This window comes from Pseudonaja textilis, chromosome 1 (genome assembly GCF_049901715.1).
Source record: "Pseudonaja textilis isolate UNSWEBS1 chromosome 1, rPseTex1.2, whole genome shotgun sequence".
Taxonomy (NCBI): domain Eukaryota; kingdom Metazoa; phylum Chordata; class Lepidosauria; order Squamata; family Elapidae; genus Pseudonaja; species Pseudonaja textilis.
Genome location: NC_141990.1, coordinates 134,916,671 through 134,937,571, shown reverse-complemented (window position 1 = coordinate 134,937,571; position 20,901 = coordinate 134,916,671).

Below are 20,901 nucleotides of genomic sequence, written 5' to 3'. Positions count from 1 at the left end.
TGCATTAGTATTAGCATTAGATCCACCCATGCTATGTAGCATATTGGGCAGCAAGAGATCTCCAGAATTTTCAGTTTTGGGTGAGTATTTCAACATCTTCCCATATGATGTTTGGAGTCTTTAAGTCTTCCATGAAGACATAAAAATCCAATTTGTAGATCATATTCTCCTTATGGAGAGCAATGCCCAAGATGGCAATGAGATGGATTTCTCCCCGATTCCCGAAGACCAAAAGAGCACCCTTGGAGTATGTAGTGAAGACAGGATACAAGTAAAATGAAATAAAAATAAATATCATATACACTGCTCAAAAAAATAAAGGGAACACTTAACACAACGTAACTCCAAGTCAATCATACTTCTGTGAAATCAAACTGTCCACTTAGGTAGCAACACTGATTGACAATCAATTTCACATGCTGTTGTGCAAATGGAATAGACAACAGGTGGAAAGCATAGGCAGTTAGCAAGACATCCCCAATAACGGAGTGGTTCTGCAGGTGGTGACCACAGACCACTTCTCAGTTCCTGTGTTTTCTGGCTGATGGTTTGGTCACTTTTGAATGCTGGTGGTGCTTTCACTCTAGTGGTAGCATGAGACTGAGTCTACAACCCACACAAGTGGCTCAGGTAGTACAGCTCATCCAGGATGGCACATCAATGCGAGCTGTGGCAAGAAGGTTTGCTGTGTCTGTCAGCGTAGTGCTACCAGGAGACAGGCCAGTACATCAGGAGACGTGGAGGAAGCTGTAGGAGGGCAACAACCCAGCATCAGGACCATTACCTCCACCTTTGTGCAAGGAGGGACAGGAGGAGCACTGCCAGAGCCCTGCAAAATGACCTCCAGCAGGCCACAAATGTGCATGTGGCTGCTCAAACAATCAGAAACAGACTCCATGAGGGTGGTATGAGGGCCTGATGTCCACAGGTGGGGGTTGTGCTTACAGCCCAACACAGTGCAGGACATTTGGCATTTGCCAGAGAACACCAAGATTGGCAAATTCACCACTGGCGCCCTGTGCTCTTCACATATGAAAGCAGGTTCACACTGAGCATGTGACAGACATGACAGGGTCTGCAGACGCTATGGAGAACGTTCTGCTGTCTGCAACATCCTCCAGCATGACTGGTTTGGCAGTGGGTCAGTAATGGTGTGGGGTGGCATTTCTTTAGGGAGATGCACAGCCCTCCATGTGCTCGCCAGAGGTAGCCTGACTGCCATTAGGTACTGAGATGAGATCCTCAGACCCCTTGTGAGACCATATGCTGGTGCGGTTGGCCCTGGGTTCCTCCTAATGCACAATAATGCTAGACCTCATGGGGCTGGAGTGTGTCAGCAGTTCCTGCAAGATGAAGGCATTGATGCTATGGACTGGCCCACCCGTTCCCCAGACCTGAATCCAATTGAGCACATCTGGGACATCATGTCTCGCTCCATCCACTAACGCCACATTGCACCACAGACTGTCCAGGAGTTGGGGGATGCTTTAGCCCAGGTGTGGGAGGAGATCCCTCAGGAGACCATCCGCCACCTCATCAGAAGCATGCCCAGGCATTGTAGGGAGGTCATACACGCACGTGGAGGCCACACGCACTACTGAGCCTCATTTTGACTTGTTTTAAGGACATTACATCAAAGTTGGATCAGCCTGTAGTGTTTTTTTCCACTTTAATTTTGAGTGTAACTCCAAATCCAGACATCCATGGATTTGATTTCCATTGATAATTTTTGTGTGATTTTGTTGTCAGCACATTCAACTATGTAATGAAACAAAGTATTTAATAAGAATATTTCATTCATTCAGATCTAGGATGTCTTATTTTTGTGTTCCCTTTATTTTTTTGAGCAGTGTATAATTGATTATAGTTTTTATAATTGTGTATATATAAATCAAAGCAGCAAACATAACTAATATTTCTACCTCCTCTTCCCTCACCCCAACAATAACCCTGTGAGTTGGGTGGGCTGTGAGTAACTAGCCCAAAGTCACCCAGCTGGCTTTCATGCCTGAGGCAGGGTTGAAGCACAATAGTCTTCTGCTATCTAGATACAATTTGTGGCATATTGTTTGCAATCTTGACAAGTATACTATCCTGTTTCCCTGAAAATATGACCTACCCTGAATCAAGCAGTCCTCTGCTTGATTTTTACACGTGTGTCCAATATAAGCCCTACCCCCACAAAAAAAAGCCATAATTAAGATCCCACCCACTTGACTGGATGGGTAAAAATTAAGCTAGGGTGGGGATGCGGGGTGGAGTTGCCCTACTACTTACCTTTGGACAGTTGTAGCTAGGCCTCACACACCCTGACACCTGCCTCACCGACCCGTTTCTTCTGTAGCCAGCAAGGCTGGCAAGGCTTTCCTGAAGGTCTCTGTAGCTAATAACAAAGCTCCAGATTGATCTGGCCACTTACCGGCCACAGAACAAGAAGTTCCTGAAGGTCTCTGACAGTGAAATGGAGGCCGGGGGGGTGACATGCACAAGTGAAGTTAATCAGTGGATGACATCCCCCCAAAATAAGACCTAGCACTTTTTTTGGTGGCAAAAAATATATAAGACAGGGTCTTATTTTCAGGAAAACACAGTAGATGCTGAATGACTCAGTACAGGATACAGCTCTATATTTTTGTCTGTCTCTATGGAGCATATAGTAAAAAGAACAACAAAACTTTGAATTTAAAAACCATAAAACATATATGTAATGCAACATGGGAGAGTATTTTAAAACTTACACTCCATAAAGCCACCTTGCAGTTTCTGAGGCATCCCCAGGCCAGATGGAAAAACCGCGGCTTGAGAGACTGTGAACTAGTCTCTCTCCCTGTTTTATAAAGTGTGTATCATGATACAAAAGGCTCATCTCCTGGATTCCATAACATACCCTTCCTATCTGATCAGACGGAATGGGTTCCTGTAACTGGGAGGAGGCGATCCTTCAAATATCTCGGCCCCACACCATGAAACCATTAAAATCAAAACCAGCACTATGAATTAGACCTGGAGCTGATTGATATCCAATGCAGGTTGTGTAGCAGAGACTTAAAGAGTGCCATTTTAGATACACATATATAACTTTCTACATTGCTACAATTTGTACTGCTTGAAGTTTCTAAATACTTTTCAAGGTCACCTCCATGTAGATTCAAGTAGAGTAGTCCATTTGGGTGACCAGGGCATGACAAATAGATTGTAGGTGTAATTATTAAAGCCACTTTTACATGTAAGTGTATATAGTGTTAATGCCAGGCATATTGATATACGTATAATATTGGAGTTCATTCAATAGTCCATTAACATATAGTATTAATCTATATTATTTTCAGGCATAAACCTGCAGGTTATAACTTTGCCCTCTTGACTTCTTAGTCACATACCTACGCTCTAGATATCGGAATCTGCCAAACTAAGGATGAGTATTGCGATATATATGTATCAATGATTTATGGACCTTTGATTTATCTTTTTAGTGGCATTTTGCTCATCCATCATATTTAATATATTCAAGGGTTTCTGACATGGACATATTCCTAACAAATGTTTACTGTAGTCCTCAAAAGACCCTTCTAGATTTATTTTAAAATATTAATTTGTGTTACAATGGTTACAGTTTCTTACAATTTCATGCTTTAGGGATGAAAGCAGACTGGGTGATCTTGGGCCAGTCACTCTCTCCCTCAGCCCAACTTACCCCACAGGTTTGTTGGAATTGTGGAAAAAATAGGAGGAGGAAGGATAATTTCGTGTTTTCGCCCTTGAGCTGTACATGAAAAAACACAGGATAAAAATCTGAAAAAAAAAGGTTTAATTGCAACTCACATATGCTTCTAACTCAGAAACTGTTCATTATTAGGACTGCATGATGAAACTTCACCTGACCCAAAAGTACAGACCCAAGTGGCCTAGAGAAAATATTTTGTTTGATTGGCAAAATATAGCCCAAGAAAACTAGCATTCATTCACACTGTACCAAAGAGTAGTAGCACCCATTTTATACGGATAACCAGAGGGTGAGTTAGCCAGGTCCAGTTACAGCCTGTTGCTGGAAGATAGAAAAGGTGTTGCAACTATTTTTTTCTAAGAAAGCTGGACCTTAGACCTTTTAAAAAAAAAAATTATTAAAAAAAAAACCCTCAACCAAATAAAAACACACAAATGTTTCCATTTTTCCTTGTTTCTTAAAAATCGGAGATTAAAAGAAAGCCAGCTGGGTGAACAGCAGCTGCAGGTGAATCAATGGTTTAACACTCAGTCAGTCTCTGCCAATTGCTGTGATATTGATTGACTCCTAATCAATTGTGACTCTGCGACTGCATAATCAGTGAGAGTAAATAACATGTCTGAGTGGAGCTATCTGAATCAGGGAAGCCGAGGGCTGCACTGTGCAAGGAGGTGAAGAGCAGAGCGTTGCTGAGCTTTTAATTAAGCATAGCACAGCATAGATTAAAAGCAAGGAAGGCTGGAAATTCCAGTCAGCAAGAGAGGACACTCAAAGCCTCAAAGTTGCTCTCTTAATATGAATGAAATTAAAGGAGGGGGCCATCCAAAATTTGAGAGCAGGCAGAGGGTCTGGGCTAGGATGCCGCTTTCCATGTACTTAGATTTTTTACAGGTACTTAGGATATTTACCTGTGTAGTAGAGCTGTATTAATATTATCCTTCTCATCTTTTCTATTACCTTCTATGATTATATTATTTTGTTGTTTGTATGCACACTGAGAGCTTATGCACCAGAGACAAATTCCTTGTCACATTTAGCCAATAAAGATTCTTATTCCTGTTCCTAGCATCCAAACATAGTCCTATGTTAATCTCCTTCATAACAGTGGATAGTAGAGAATGTGTACCCTTATGAATACAACTGAATCATAGTTTTCTATAACAAGGATAGAATGGCAAAGATGAGGGATGGGCAGTTCAACAATATCCAGGCCCACCAGAAGGGGTAAATTATGTTGAAGAGGAATAAAGGAAATATTAATTGCAGATCGTGGCTGAATATTGCTAGGTGTCAGATGGGTGTTGTTACTAGGTGACAGAAAGGTGTTCTTTTCAACTAAACAGCAATAGCACTTAGACTTATATACTGCTTCACAGTGCTTCACAGCCCTCTCTAAGCGGTTTGCAGAGTCAGCCTATTGCCCCAAACAATCTAGGTCCTCATTTTACCCACCTTGGAAGGATGGAAGGCTGAGTCAACCTTGACAAATAAACATTTATCAAGCCTCCCACATCCACCACATTCCATTCCAAAAACCCTCAGTATTTAATTAATGTATTTAATTACAAAAGATTGAATAAATATAACATTGTACTAAGCAAAATGCTTATACAAAAACATTTCCTTTAAATCTGTATAATAAATATCGGAGAAATATTCAGATTGATATTCCAATTCAGTTGTACATAAAAATGCAAATGACAATCTTAAGAGCATAGGAGTTGGGAACGGCTACCCTGGTATGTCCAAAGATAAAAGCAATTTGATTTTTTTAAAAAATTAATTCTTATAGCTGCAATTATCAATATTTAGAAAATATACTGATGCTATTTTAAGATCACTGTGTTTTTTTCTTTCACTTTCCTCTGCACATAAAATCTCAGAGCACCAAGCAATAAGAGGTGATCTGCCAGAGGCACTTTCAATTTGCTCTAGTTTGTGAAGCATTTCGGTTATAAAGAACAGCTGTTTAACTAGCCTCTATTGAATGCTTTAAAAGACAGATAAAATTGAGCAAACCACATTCCTGCAGTTATAGAAGCAGGTACACCTGACTACTTTCAGTGGCCTACTTGATATTTGACAGCTTTTAATACTTCATGCTGTGACAGATAATTTAAGAGAAAGATGCAAATTTGATAGGAAACATAATGTAGATTTAAGACATGGTAACCATTGTCACTTGGTTCAACATCCTGGAACAGCTAGCTTTTCATCTATCTATATACCTTCTCTGGCTCAATGACAGGAACAAGAAAGTTAATAGTTAACATTGCTCTAATTATTCAGGCTTCTGGGCTTCATGGAAGGATAACTATCATACTATTGGTTCATTCAATTCTGAGTTCACCTCATGTTTTATCTAAAAGTCAAAGAATAAAGCATTGGGAACAGCCTGTTCAAAGATGATGGAATACCTATTTTAAATTACTTGCAATGCCTGCTTATCTTCACTGGCTTTGCTATGCTTTACCAAAGATCCCATGTCTCTCCAGATGAGAGTGGCCAATCATCACAAACCTTACATAAAGTTGAAAGGCAGCAAATGTAAACACATTTGCAAGTGAAGTTTAATTTTTGTAACATGACATGGCAGCAGGAAAAGGAATCCATTCTCAAGAAGAAATCCCAAATTCTCAAGAAAAAGCAGAGATTCTGCAAAGCTGTATACAAAACAAGTGTTAAAAATGTTTAGTACATTGTTATAAAGAATCTACACGAGGAAAATATGCATTAAAATCAGAGGTGGTATTCAGCAGGTTCTGACCAGTTCTAGAGAACCGGTAGCCGAAATTTTGAGTAGTTTGGAATACCACCTTTGACTGGTCCCGTCCCCATCTATTCTCTGTCTCCCGAGTCCCAGCTGATCGGCTGAGTCTTCTTTTGTTGCCCGGTACAGGAGAATGGAACTGGAAAGGTTAGTGGGGTGGGGAGAGAATGGGGATTTTACAGTATCCTTCTCCTGCCATGCCCACCAAGCCACGCCTACCAAGCTATGCCACACCCACCAAGCCACATCCACAGAACCGGTAGTAAAAAAATTTTGATCTCACCACTGATTAAAATGTCCATAGACAAAAATATAAAAATCAATGGAAATTTCCCATTTTTTCCCAAACTAGAAAATAATTAACAGAACAGTGTATGGACACAGACAGATACAGATTACATTAAAATTTATCCAAATATAAAATCTTTGCTTCCTCCTTCCCCAATCAATGAGGTTTTCCTAGTAACAAATTGTGATTTAAGCAAAATATTCTACTGCAGATAGAAGCTAAGATAGCTCTAGACAAGGATTTTGTATGGTACCTGTTCTGTCCCCAGCGCATTTGCTGTTCTGGCAGGACAGGGTTAATTTCTTTCCACTGTAACTGCTTGTTCTGCATTCAAGTGTACAGTACTAAGCCTTCAAAGCAGTAAGGAGTTTTGTATTTGGCTAGCTTATAGGTAGAGTATAGCACTTGGCTTTACGGTCAAAATAGGTACAGCTTCATAAGGAAGCGTTCAAGGATTATTACATACTTCTCCTTTCCTGTCTTGTCACTTCCTGTCTCAAAGCTTTGATGGGAAAGAAAGGAAGTGAATCCATTCCAACCTCCATCTTTCTTTTGGAGAAGTCATTCACAGTTCTTCAGCCAAAAAAGCTAATACAATCCATGGCTGTATAAACAGAGGCATAAAATCAAAATCACGTGAAGTATTAGTACTGCTTTATAAAGCCTCAATAAGGCCACACCTGGAATATTGCATCCTACTTTTGTTACCACATTACAAAAAAAAAATGTTGAGACTTGAAAAAAGTGCAGAGAAGAGCAACTAAGATGATTAAAGGCCTAGAGATATGAAGAACGGTTGCAGGAGTTGGGTATGGCCAGTTTAGAGAAAAGTGACATGATAGCAGTATTCCAGTATTTCAGGAGCTGCCACAAAGAGGAGGTCAACTCATTTTTCCAAAGCACCAGAATGCAAGACAAGAAACAATGGTTGAAAACTAATCAAGGTGAGAAGCAACCTGGAATTAAGGAGAAACTTCCACACAGTGAGGACAAATAACCCATGGAACAGCTTGTCTTCAGAAGTTGTGGGTGCTTTGTCACTGGAGGTCTTTTAAGAGAAGACTGGACAGCCACCTATCTGAAATGGTATAGGACAGAGGGGTCAAATTGGTGGCCCACGGGCCGGATGCATCACATGCAGGCCACACCCACCCCAGCTCTGTGAAGGGAAAAACATCATGAAATGTCACGTGACAGAAATGTGACACTGTGAGTTTGACCCCGGTGTGTAGAGGCTAGAGCAGAAGTTTGGACTAGAAGACTTCCAAGATCCCTTCCAGCTCTATTCTGATTGATTGGTTTGATTGATTGATTGATTGATTTTGACCCATCTGAGGTATTGGCAGGTGGGTAGCATATTCTTTCACACTTTTAGGCAGTTTACGCCTTGTGGGGATAGCTACTTCTGTTATATGTTTTACCCTACACAGCAGGTAGGATACATTATAGCTAGGAGCATACCTAGAGCCACAAGGTTATGGATTAGCGAATTCAGGAGAGTTTCCATTATTAAACCAAACAATATTATTTTCATTTTCTGAAATAAGGCATAGGTTAAGATGAAATTAGCGTATAGGTTTTGCATTGGTTTTAATTCAGTTCTTAGAATCTGTTGGAAGAATGATCCTTCTGGGTTCAGTTCCAAGTGGGGAAAAAGACACTGGAAACATGGAGGCTATTTGGAAAGATGGTTTAATGGTAGACAGGACCACATGGCTTGAAGCTCCAAAGTGAAAAGAACGATCACATGCTTCAAGATGTTGGGTGAAGGAAAAGAAGGACTTGGATGCTGAGAGACCCTTAGTTATATACCCTCTGTTGGGCCCCACCTTGGTATTTCCTGTTCCTGTGTAAGAAATGTATCCCATTGGCTGTCAGACTCCGTGGGGTTGGGGTTCTTAGCTAACTTTGTAGGCTTTGTCTGGACAACAATGCTTCACCTGAATGCTGGCTGATACAATATTCCCAGGCCAGGTGGTGAGATGGGTAGACCCTTTATTATGTAGAATACTCTGGACTAGGCCTTAATGGCCGGCCCATTAACAAAGGTGAGGGTGAATTTCTGCTTCTGAGGGGAGTTTCTGCTTCTGAGTTTCTACTTCTCTTTTTAAGGGAAATATTCTGCCATTTTAAGATTTCCTAGGATATTTCATTTTTCTAGGAGGGGGGTGGGTGCTAACTTCTTACAAATCTTTAGAATTAATTGAAATAAAGCTGTATGATAAGGAGCCCAATGCGCCCCAAAATCTATTCTTTCTGAAAAAAACATTGGTCATGTTCATTTTTTAAAATTGTATATTAAAGCAAAAACAGAATGTGTTCCTGTAAAAATGCTAAGAAGTAGAAACAAGCTATCTATCCATATCTATCCAATCATTAACAAATTCAGTTTTATTGAAATCACAAGTCTCTACAATGTGTGCAGCTAAAGAATCATGGAGAACCTGGGCCAATGATCACAACTAATTCAGCTGCATGTCAATATACAATTGTCAGATGGAATTACTTATTTTAAATATTGAGAATCGGAAAAGGCATATGGTAGACCAGGGTCATACCATTTTTCCCCTGTGGAAGGTTTTGACTTTTGAATGATATATCAGAGGCGATATTCCTCAAAATGGGTGAGAAGGGGCATTGGTAGACTTACCAGTGAACGCCCTTTCTAGACACACTGCGATAGATAGAGATAACTCCACCCTCTTATGACGTGAACTGAGTCTATTATAAAAGGTTTGCCTCTGCTGAGAGCCCCAGCTTTTCTGGTGAAGTATCTTGACAGACTAGGATTATCTCTGGAATATAAACAAATAGAATGAGCATACAACCGTCCCCCTTCCCAAGAATACTAGACCAGATGACCACAGGGTGGGTCTGGACTCTATCAAAACGTGTCTAGAAAGGGCGTTCACTGGTAAGTCTACCAACAAACCTTCTCCGTCATGCTGCTCTAGAGTCCAGCATTGGGACCAAAGCCTGCATGACCAAGGGAGGGACTCAGCTGGTCCTCTTAATCCGACCTAGGAACCACCCACTGGAGTACCCTTCGTCCAAATGCAGCCTGTGCAGAGGCAAAGGAGTCCAGCCAGTGGGCGGTGACTGGTATGTTACCAGGGGCGTAACATACCAGTCATAGGAACAGGCAAGTTTGCAACTAAATTTCAGGACTTCAAGGGACAATTACCCCTTACTATTGTAGAAGGCACCTTACCTAGTTTAATGGAGTTAGACTGGTTTGACGCTTTAGGGCTTAAAATGACAGGTATACATTGCACTCAAAACCAAGATATTGAGGCACTGTTAGCTGAATTTAAAGATGTTTTCAATGACCAGTTAGGCCATTATGTAGGCACCCCAATTTCTTTTGTGTTAGACTCTGCAGTAACTCCTATCAGATTGAAGCCCCGAAGTGTCCCTTTGCATTAAAACCAAAAGTGGATGCAGAAATTGATAAATTGATCTCCCAAGGGGTCCTGGAGCCTGTGGATTACGCACTATGGGAAACCCCTATAGTGACCCCTCTTAAACATGATGGCTCTATCAGATTATGCGCAGACTATAAGAGCACATTAAATAAGGCTTTGAGCACTAATGCTTCTCCTGTGCCTATAATTCAACATCTCCCCCATTCAATGGAAAAGGGCACCATATTTTCTAAGCTTGACATGGCCCAAGCATATCAACAGCTGCTTGCCACTGAAACAACTGCTCTAGCCCAAACCATTGTAACACATAGGGGAGCGTTTAAGTGTAAACGCTTGCAGTTTGGGATATCTGTGGCTCCTGGCATATTCCAATGCCTTATGGAATGATTGCTGCAGGGTATCCCTGGCATTATACCATACTTTGACGATGTCATCATTTCAGCACAAAACAAGCAAGACCTCCTGCAACGCCTTAGACAAGTCCTCACTTGCTTTCAAAGCTCAGGACTCAAACTAAAAAGAGATAAATGCAAATTTGGTGTTTCCCAAGTGGACTTCCTGGGTTACTGCATTGATGCTCAGGGGATTCACCCTACAAACTCTAAGGTTACAGCCATTAAAAAAGCACCTGTTCCTAGAAACAAAAAGGAGGCCTTTTTAGGTCTCCTAAATTTCTATGCCTCATTCCTTCCACACAAGGCTTCTGTTGCAGAACCACTTCACAGATTATTAGACTCACAAGCCCAATGGTCATGGGGCAAACCACAACAGGATTTTTTTGATGTTATCAAAGCGATGCTTTCTTCTGACAGCGTCTTGATGCAATTTGATAACCAATTGCCTTTGATCCTATGTTGCGATGCATCTCCTTGTGGTATAGGTTCTGTCTTAGCTCACATATTGCCTAGTGGAGGGGAAGCCCCTATAGCTTATTTTTCCAGGACTATGTCAGCAACAGAAAGAAATTACTCGCAAATTGATAAGGAGGCTTTGGCAGCCATTGCCTCTGTTAAACGATTCCACGAATTTCTCTATGGCCGCAACTTCCATTTAATAACAGACCACAAGCCTCTCCTAGGTATCCTGTCTGGCAACCGAAAAAATCCCCCTATTTTGTCCCCTAGGATGACCTGCTGGGCATTATTCTTGGCTGCATACTCCTATTCCTTGCAATACAGGGCTGGCAAGCACCTTGGACATGCAGACGCATTGAGCCGTTGCCCCTTGCCTGACAAAATTATAGACCCTGCCTCTTCCTCATCTATACTACTAATTGACGATCATCAATTACCTATTATGGCTGCAGTTGTCGCAAAAACCTCCTCTAATGATCTTATTCTCTTGCAGATATTAGACTGAGTGATAAGGGGGTGGCCAGAATGGGTTGTAGATGCCCCATTTATGCCATTCAGAGCAAAGCAGCATGAATTGTCCACCCAACAGGGCTGCCTACTGTGGGGAGGTAGAGTAGTAGTTCCCAATATCTTGAAACCTAAGATTTTAAACAGCTTGCACAAGGGCCATCCAGGAATAGCCCGCATGAAGGCTTTAGCTCAGAGCTATGTTTGGTGGCCTGGCATAGACTCTGATATCATCACAAGAGTTAGAGAATGTCATACATGCCAAACATTTGGAGTGCACCTCCAGTCACTACTTCTGGGGAATGGGAATCTGCTAAGTCTCCCATATTGACCTGGCTGGACTGTTCCAGGTTCACACCTTCTTTATCATTGTGGACTCATATTTGAAGTGGGTAGAGTTGGTCCTCATGCAGTCTACCACATCAGAGATGATTATCAAGGTGTTAGATCGCCTTTTTGCAACCCATGGTTTTCCCGACATCCTAGTGTCAGATAACGATCCACAGTTTACCGCAGCGAACTTTGAGTTATTCTTGGCACACCGGGGCATAAGGCACGCCCTTGTCACCCCTTACCACTTGGCGTCTAATGGTCAAGTAGAGAGGGCTGTGAGGGCTGCCAAAGAAGTGCTGAGGCAATTAGAGGGTGAGGACTGGCATTCTAAGTTGGCAAAGTACCTGCTAATACAACACGTTACCCCCAGCACAGTTACCAATCGTTTGCCAGCAGAGTTATTAATGGGTTGAAAGCTGAGGAACCATATGGACAGACTCCACCCCAGTTATGCCCCAAATGTTCCCTTAAATTCTTCTAGTGGCATTAGAGTTTTCCAAGTTGGGGATTTGGTTTATGCATGGAATTTTGTAGGTAATCCATTGTGGCTGCCAGGGAAAATAGAGGCAATTACCGGCCCAAAATCTTATTAAATAAGTCTGTCGGATAGCTGAGTTTAGCACCGACATGTAGACTATTTATGGGGGTTGGGCTGAGTTCTCAGAGGATCCATCTGATAGCGAGCCAGCCAGCGCACAGCAACACAAACTTGGAGTGGCCGACACACCAAGGCACAAGACAACTGGAAGATGACCTACTTTTAGAAGTTCCTCCATCTGAGTCCGAGTCAGTTGAGGAGAAGAGTCCAGCGATGTCTCCATCATCGTCTGCTAGCCCTGCAAGCAATCGCTCTCTGATGACCGGGCAAGCCAAATTGCATAGGTCCAGCCAGACTAGGCAACACCCCACCTATCTGAATGACTACGCATTCCCTGACTGGTGGGAAGGGGTGTTACGTTCAGCTGAGCTGAGCAGGAACTGAAGTCCATTCTCATTGGCTGAGCTGTCTGACAGCAAGCGGTATAAAAGTGAGCTGTCAGACCGCATCAGCTGTTGCTTGTTCCTGTCAGCCAACTCGCAAATAGAGCAGCTATTGCGGTTACTGCGGTTACAATTAATATTACAGTTAGCAGTTACAGTTATTAATCACTAGTAATAAAAGTTGACTTAGCATAATCGTGGACACCATTTGTGCCTCACAAAAGCGAGGTCCATGTAGCAGCTCTACAAATATCTTCGATCGGAGCCAGCGTGGCCCAAGCTGCCAAAGTCACTGTGCTCCGGGTAGAGTGTGCAGTCAGTTTCTTGGGAGCTGGCAAGCCAAGAGTTTCATATGCAGTAGAAATGCATGCTCTGATCCACCTACTCAAAATTGGAGGTGAGGGCTTAGACCCCAAGGAGACAGGTTGAAAAGACACAAACATTGACTCAGTTTTGGGAAAAGGTGCAGTTCGTTTGATATAAATCCTGAGTGCCCTTTTCACGTCCAATGTGTGTCACTGACATTTCAATACATGTTGGTTATGGGACAAAAGTCAGGGAGAACAATCTTGAGCCCTGTGAAACCAAGAGTTAATTTTTGGTACAAATGAAGGATCCAGATGCAAAATCACCTGTTTGCCATGAAACATACACAAATCTGGCCTTACCGAAAGGGCAGCTAATTCAGACACCCTCCTGGCTGACATAATAGCCACCAAGAAGGATACCTTCAGAGTTAAAATACAGAGTCCTACCATTTGTAAAGGCTCAAAAGGAGGGCCTGAGAGAGCTTGGAGAACCTTAGGCAAAGTCCTAAGTGGGATAACTATGCACAATGGGTGGTCACAGATTTGAGGCTTCCCTCAGAAATCTGCAATCAAAGGGTGGCGGGAGAGGGGTGTGTACCTGTCCCATGAAATTACTGAAGCTAAGACTGCCACCTATCTGTGGAGGGGGTTAGGGGCCCTTGTCCAGCCCTTCCTGGAGAAACTGAAGGATCTCCAGAACAGATGCTGAAGAGGGGGTTCTGGGCTGTCTCCGAGCACCAGTCACTGAATTTCCTCTAGGTGGCATCATAAAGTCAGGTTGTAGACTTTTTACATGAAGCCTGTATTGTGTTAATTACACTATCTGAAAGGTTGGCCTCCTTCAACAACTTCCGCTCAACCGCCAAGCGGTCAACTGGAACCGTTGGGGTTCCAGATGCAGAAGGGCCCCCTGACTGAGAGAGATCCGAGAGGTCAGGATTTTCCAAGGCCTCTGAACAGACACGTTCACCAGGTCCACAAACCAGGGTCTCCTGGCACAATATGGGGCCAGCAGAATCAGCTCCTCCTTTTCCTCCAACATCTTCCGGATGACTGCTGGGATGATTGGAAGGGGGGAAAAGGTGGAGAGGAGACCTGGGGGCCATCTGCTCTGAAGTGCATTGGTCCCCTCCACTCCCTGGATTGGGAACCTGGAGAAAAACCCGTTTATCTATGCATTCTGGGGAGTGGCAAAGAGGTCCACCTCTAGAGTTTCAAAAATGTGGGAAAATTCTATGAACAGAGGAGGATGGAGTCTCCATTCCAAGTGGTCGACTTGAGATTGACTCAACCAGTCTGCCTGGGAGTTGTTGACACCCAAAATATGGTCCACCCTGAGAGACAGGAGGTTCCTCTCTGCCCATCTCCCCAGATTTTCCGCCTCCCTCATCTAAAGCTTGGATCTGGTCCCTCCTTGCCTGTTGACATGAGCCTTGGCTGCTATATTGTCTATCATGATTAGCACATGGGACCCTGACACTAGGTGTCAGCCTCAAGATCTCTTCATCTTTTTTACTGCTATGCTCACTGCTCTCTTTTGGCTGTCATTAGTAACGGGGGGGAATTGGAGGGGAAGAAAGCTGGAGGTGTTACATTCCTGTGCTGTAGATGAGAGGAGGAGGGGAGTATAAATTCTTGTCCTTAAGTTTCTATTTCCTTGCCTAGCTTTCTTTCCTTTTGCACAGCTGCGAAGTTTTATCAAAATATGTCAAGGTCAACGGACAGAGGCCTCATCACCACCTGAAGATGCCCACATGATCATATTCAGAACTTCTAATTGGAAGAGTCTTTTGGAGTTTGGGGGGTGGGAACAATTCCATCCCTTTGTATATGTGATCTGCACGCCAAATTCTTTAGATTCAGAATCTTCCCTGTAGCTTCCACTTTGAAATTTAGTAAAAGAGAAAACTTTGCTCTATTGGAGTCTGAGTGTTTCTTTCCTGGATTTTGAATGGAGCACAGACTGACACTAGGTTCTGGAAACTTCTCAGGATGAGAAAAATAGCCCTGAGCTCCAGGAGATTGATGGGAAGGGACCTGTCTGAAGATGGCCAGTGTGCTTGGGCCATCTGGTCCTGGGCGTGTGCTCCCCAGCCGAGAAGGCTGGTGTCTGTGGTCACTACAATTCCATCTCTCACCATAAAGGAATGACCCTTTGTGATGGCCTGGGACTGCCATCATCAAAAGGACCAAAGCACCTGTGCAGAAAGCAACACCCTATGGACAGAATGGCTGATCCCCTCTCTTTGGAAGGGGAGGAGGAACCACTGCAAGGTGCATGCATGTAGGCATGCCTGTGGCACAACTTCAATGCAGGAGATCATCTTCCCAAGCAACTGGGACAGGAGGGAGAGTAGAACGGAGTGACTTAGTTGAATTCTGTTGATCATCTCTTTGATGCTGTCCTGTCAGTCCTGTGAAAGAAGGACTTCGCAGCTGACTGTGTCGATGATGACCCTGAGGTGCTCATTGGAGAAAGATGGCTCTTGATCAGGTTGATGGAGAAACCATGTTCCTGCAACACCTGTATCGTGATTTGAAGATCTCTTTCATCCGTCTGGACGGAGGTAGATTGAATCAGAATGTCGTCCAGGTAGCATTGGACCCTTACAGATAAGGCTCAGAGGAGGGCTGCCAATGCTGCCAGGACCTTAGTAAAAACCTTGGTGCCAATGAAAGGCCAAATGATAGGGCCCGGTATTGGTAGTACTCACTGCAATAAGAAAAATGAAGGGGGACTTCCAGTTTGAGCTTCTTCGGCGACAGACCGAAATCTCATCTCTCCGAGGCTTCGATCCAGCTTGCCACTGGAGCGCCCCGAGATGGCTGGTTTCAGGGCTAAGCCACCCCGTAGAGGTGGTGAAGAGGGGGGAGACTGCCTGCAGGGTTGAGGAGAGCCGCATCTCTCCTCCCCAGCTGGCCATTACTCCCTTTCCCGAAGGCGGTTGTAGCAGTGGTCAGAAATGGCCACCACAAAGAAGAACTTGACTGGAAAAGAATGTGCAGGAGGAAGATAAGAAGATAAAGTTTTGGTTGACCGGGTCAAACAGCAAAAGCAACAAATAAGGTACCCTGGAATTTAAACTTAACAACATTGTTTCCAAAGAAGATTTTGAAGCTGCAAAGGAGAGAGAGAAGGGAAAGGATTCGGTTTTTTTTTCTTCCCTTCCTTATACTGACAGCTAAGAGACTTAAGCAAGAAACTGAAAAAAAAATCCACTTTGACATTAATAGGCATCTAAGCTGAAAATAAAAGTCAAAGGGATAAATAAAGATTTCTGGACATTTAAAAGTTTTTAAAAGCTGGAAAGGAGAAAAAAAAGAATAGAAGGGCAGGATCTGGAAAAATGGAGACTGCCTGGAATTAAGGAATGGAACTGTAATTAAAAAGAACTTACAATGAAATTTTAACAAGATTCCTCAAAGATACATTTTAATGGAAACTTGGTAACAAAATAATAGAACCCCAGGAAGAGAAAGTGGAAAAAAGAAGCAAGTAAAAACAGCCTTGGATTATTTGAATTACTTGGTGATTTTTGGTTTTTGCATCTAGATGACTAAAATTAGCTGGGTGGTTGTTTAAAAGTTTATAAAATGGTATCACTCTTAGAAGAACTGAAAATGGAACTTAAAAAATGGAAAGAAGACGCACAAGAAGGGAGAAGTTCTTTTGGCTTCATGTTTCAATTCTTAGAATTGGAGATCTGGAACTATGAGAAGCAACAAGAAATGCTTGCAAAACAAGAAGATTGGGACAAAGAAGAAGCCATCTTTAATGATCAAATAATTTTAAGTGAGGGGGGGAGAAAAGGGGGGAAAGAGAGTGAAAGGTTTAAGATTAGAAAAACCAACCAAAAAGAAGAAGAAGAATTTGAAAGATAAGTATAATATTAGAAAGCAACAGAAGAGGGGATTACAGATGAGAGAGTTAGAAGTAGAGAGACGAGGGGGTAAAAGGGGGAGGGAAAAGAAGAGGGGGAAGAAGGCAAGGAAAAGAAGTTGTAAAAGACAGAAACAAGAAATGGAGAAACAGGGAAAAGATATAAGGATTGTAACCATAATTTTGTTTAGAGATAATGGGTGAAAATTTAATTGTAAAAGGGATTCTGCAAAGGTACATAAGATAGCTTTGTTATATTACAAATAGAAATAACTTTAGAAAATATGATGATGGATAAAATATTTATTGTAATGCAGTGGGATGTTTGTCAATAAATAAATGAATTAAAATGATTGAGAGAATTAAAAGGGAACATTTTTAATTATTAGTAATGATTTATAAAAATATAAGTGAGAAATATGGGAAAAAAAGAATTAACTATGGAAAGTTTATAAGTGTTCCCAAGGAAGTATGATATTCAATTGAAAAGAAATGTTAAAGATGTTAAGATTTTAATGCATATTAATGATAGAATTGAATTGGAATGGAATGTGTTTTATTTACACACACACACACACACACACACACATATATATATATTCTTTTTAAGAATATAGTGTCTATTTTAATAATGTACCAAGTAGAATTCGATTAGAAGTTATGTATTATATTGAATGCTATAATCTTAAAGCTATACATTGAAGCTTAAATAAGAGCTTGAATGGATAAAATTAAAGGATATAAAGGTGTCATACTCTAATTGGTAACTACAGGGAAAAATTTGCTTAATAAGAAAAGATAATGTGAAATTGTAACAGGACAGACAAAAGTATAAATATAATGATTTGAATTGAAATAATTAAAACAAAGTTGAGAAAATTAGCAGAGGGGAAAAACTATGTAGAAAATATAAAATGGTAATAAGATATGGAATAGAATATAAAAATGAGCATGAAATTGAGTTTTGTGTCTGTATGAAGAAGTGATAACCTGGTACCATGCTATTTTCAAAAAAGATGTTTTATTTGTATTTTGTTTTTGTGAAAACCCAAATAAAATTTTCAAAAAAAAAAAAAAAAGAAGGAACTGGATGGGGAGGCCAAATTGGGCTATGGAGGTAAGCCTCCATGAGATCTATGGAAGAGAGAAGATCGCCCTCTCGGACGCTCTGAAGAATAGAATATAGGTCTGTGCCTGCAGCTTGTTCTTGTAATTGTTCAGTATTTTTTGTGAATTGTTTCTCTAAAGTTTCATGTCTTATCTTTTCTGCCCTAAGTTCAGACTTGGAGTCCTTCTTGGGGGCTAGGGCCCTGGCCTTGATCTTTGCTGTGGCTTCCTGTTGGCTGAACGGACTCGTGGTCATTTTCTTTTCATAACCCTTTTGTGGGCTTGAGAGATCTGAATGCTCTGCATGCCTGATGGTCCTGGCTGGGCCCAATCTATTTCCATTGCTCAAGGACGAAACACCTGAAGTGCTGCCAGCTCCTCCTGATGGTGTTTTCCAGGCCAGGAGACAGATAGGATCACTGCCTTGGGGCCCACTAAAAAATGGTGCCCGGAGGAACTTGATCACAAAAATGGCCACCAGCCATGAGGTGAGGGGCCTTAAGGCCTTTGATGATCCCTGTTGCACGTTTGAATCCCTGGGGCTTCATGCTGTGGCCTTTGTGTGGCAATTTATAATGGCCAAATTAATATCTTCGCAGAAGGAAGATTGCCCCTCCAAACGATGCAGCAGTAGAAGGGAGGTTGGTTGGGATCGGGCCTAATCATGAGGCTAATCATGAGGCTTAACCACGAGGGTAGCTATCGTGATAGTTTATGGCCCAATAAATCTCTGGAAGACTTGTGCAGCTTCGGGCCACGCGGCCCAGGGAAAAGCTGCGTAGGAGGCTGTTGTGATGTTAATTAGCCTCTAGCAAGTCTGAGGGAGGTTCCGCGGCATTTTGGCCGATTGCACTTACTGTCTGCATGTCAGTTGCCTTGCTGAGGCAGCTGAATCTGGAGGAGAGTGGATCCCTGCTCTCATGAGTGAAGCTCTACCAGAGTCCTGAGAGCTTCTCACGATCTTGATGATTCTTTTTTTCTTTTTTTCAATGCTTTTGTTTTGAGGAATGCTAATTAACTCAGATTCCAGAGACAATAGCTCATATGTCCAAGAGCTGAGTCGAAAAGCTGGGGCTCTCAGCAGAGGTGAACCTTTTATAGTGGCAGACTCAGCTCCTGTCATAAGAGGGCGGAGTTATATCCAATGCTGGACTCTAGAGCAGCATGACGGAGAATATGAAAAATAGATAGTCTTTTCGACTGCATAAAACTTAATTTGCTTAATATTTCAAGCCTATTTCCAATAACCTTGTATACCATTAATATAATTTCCCCATTTATTTAATAAGCTCTCACTTTCATGAATTAAAATTATGATGCCACTGCAACTTTCAGAAAAGCTCTGGCATTTGCACTGATGACTTTGGGAAAGGGGAAGGCTAGATGCAACCTTGTGGCAGCCTGAAAGATTAATGGCAATTAAATGGATGTGATTAGAGAGAATGTGGAGAGCAACTGTCCAGATTAAATACAAATCACTTATCCAACAGGAAATTTACCAAATAACCTTGGGCAGCCATCATTTCTGATGTAAGATACCTGATTAAGATGAAAGAACAAAAATGTAAATATGCTTTCTGGCTTATGTTTGATTTTGCAGAGGTAGGCTTAGATAAAAGTTAAGCAAAAATCAAAAATTGTGTACCAATTTTTTTATCCTCTTCAGCTGAGAGAAAAGATTAAAAAGAACAAGACTCCATTAGAAATTCATCCACATAAAGGTTATCTCAGTCCTGGTTGACAGAAAAAAAATGTTTATTCTATCTAAAATTGAAAAGAGTGGGACCTTTTCAAATGAAGCATGCAAACTGTAAATCCTTCTCAACATGGAAGGACATCAATCAGCTTCTCTTACACATTTCAAATCAAGAGCATCGTAAAAGTCTTGTGCTGTGTTCACAGACTGACGGCAGTCCTCACTCCGGTCTGCCACCCGCGCGGGAGCGCCGATCGCTCCCATTGGTTGATGCCGTTTGACAGCTGGCTATAAAAGGAGCTGTCAAATAGCATCAGCTGTTGCCGCCAGCTGACTGCCAGTTAGGCTCGGCAGCCGCGGCAACCCTTTATTCGTTCGAATAAAGCTTGTTAAAAGTCAGCCTGCGTTTGTCTCAATCTCTACCGCCGCTCCACAACATCTTGTTTCTCTGTTTCCATGTTATTTTTGTTATTGTTGCTTTATCAACAAAGAGAAGAAAAGCTGCAGTGTGATTCTACTGATTTATTTGACATATAGTTATGCCTAACTTTTCAGATAACTATAAAATAATGAACAGCAGATTTTAAAAAGATAATCTGAAACACTGTGTGTGTGATTGAAAAAAAAAAGGTCTTTTAGTACAGGGGTTAACAACCTTTTGGACCTCAGGGACCACCAAACCCATAATTTTAAATCCTGGGGATCACTAAGATGAATGTTGACTGATGGTGGGAGAGAGAGAGAGAGATCTGATCTAACCTCTCTGTGTGTGTGTGTGTGTGTGTCTGTCTGTCTGTCTGTCTCTCTCTCTCTCTCTCTCTCTCTCTCTCTCACACACACACACACACACACACACACATACAGAGGCAGGGGTGGAATTCAAATTTTTTAACAACCAGTTCTTGGGCATGGCCTAATTTGTGGGCGTGGCTTGGTGGTCATGTGACTGGCTGGGTATGGCTTGTATGTAAATATTATAAATATTTATGTAAATATTGAATTTTTTTATAAAAAAAGAGCAACGTTA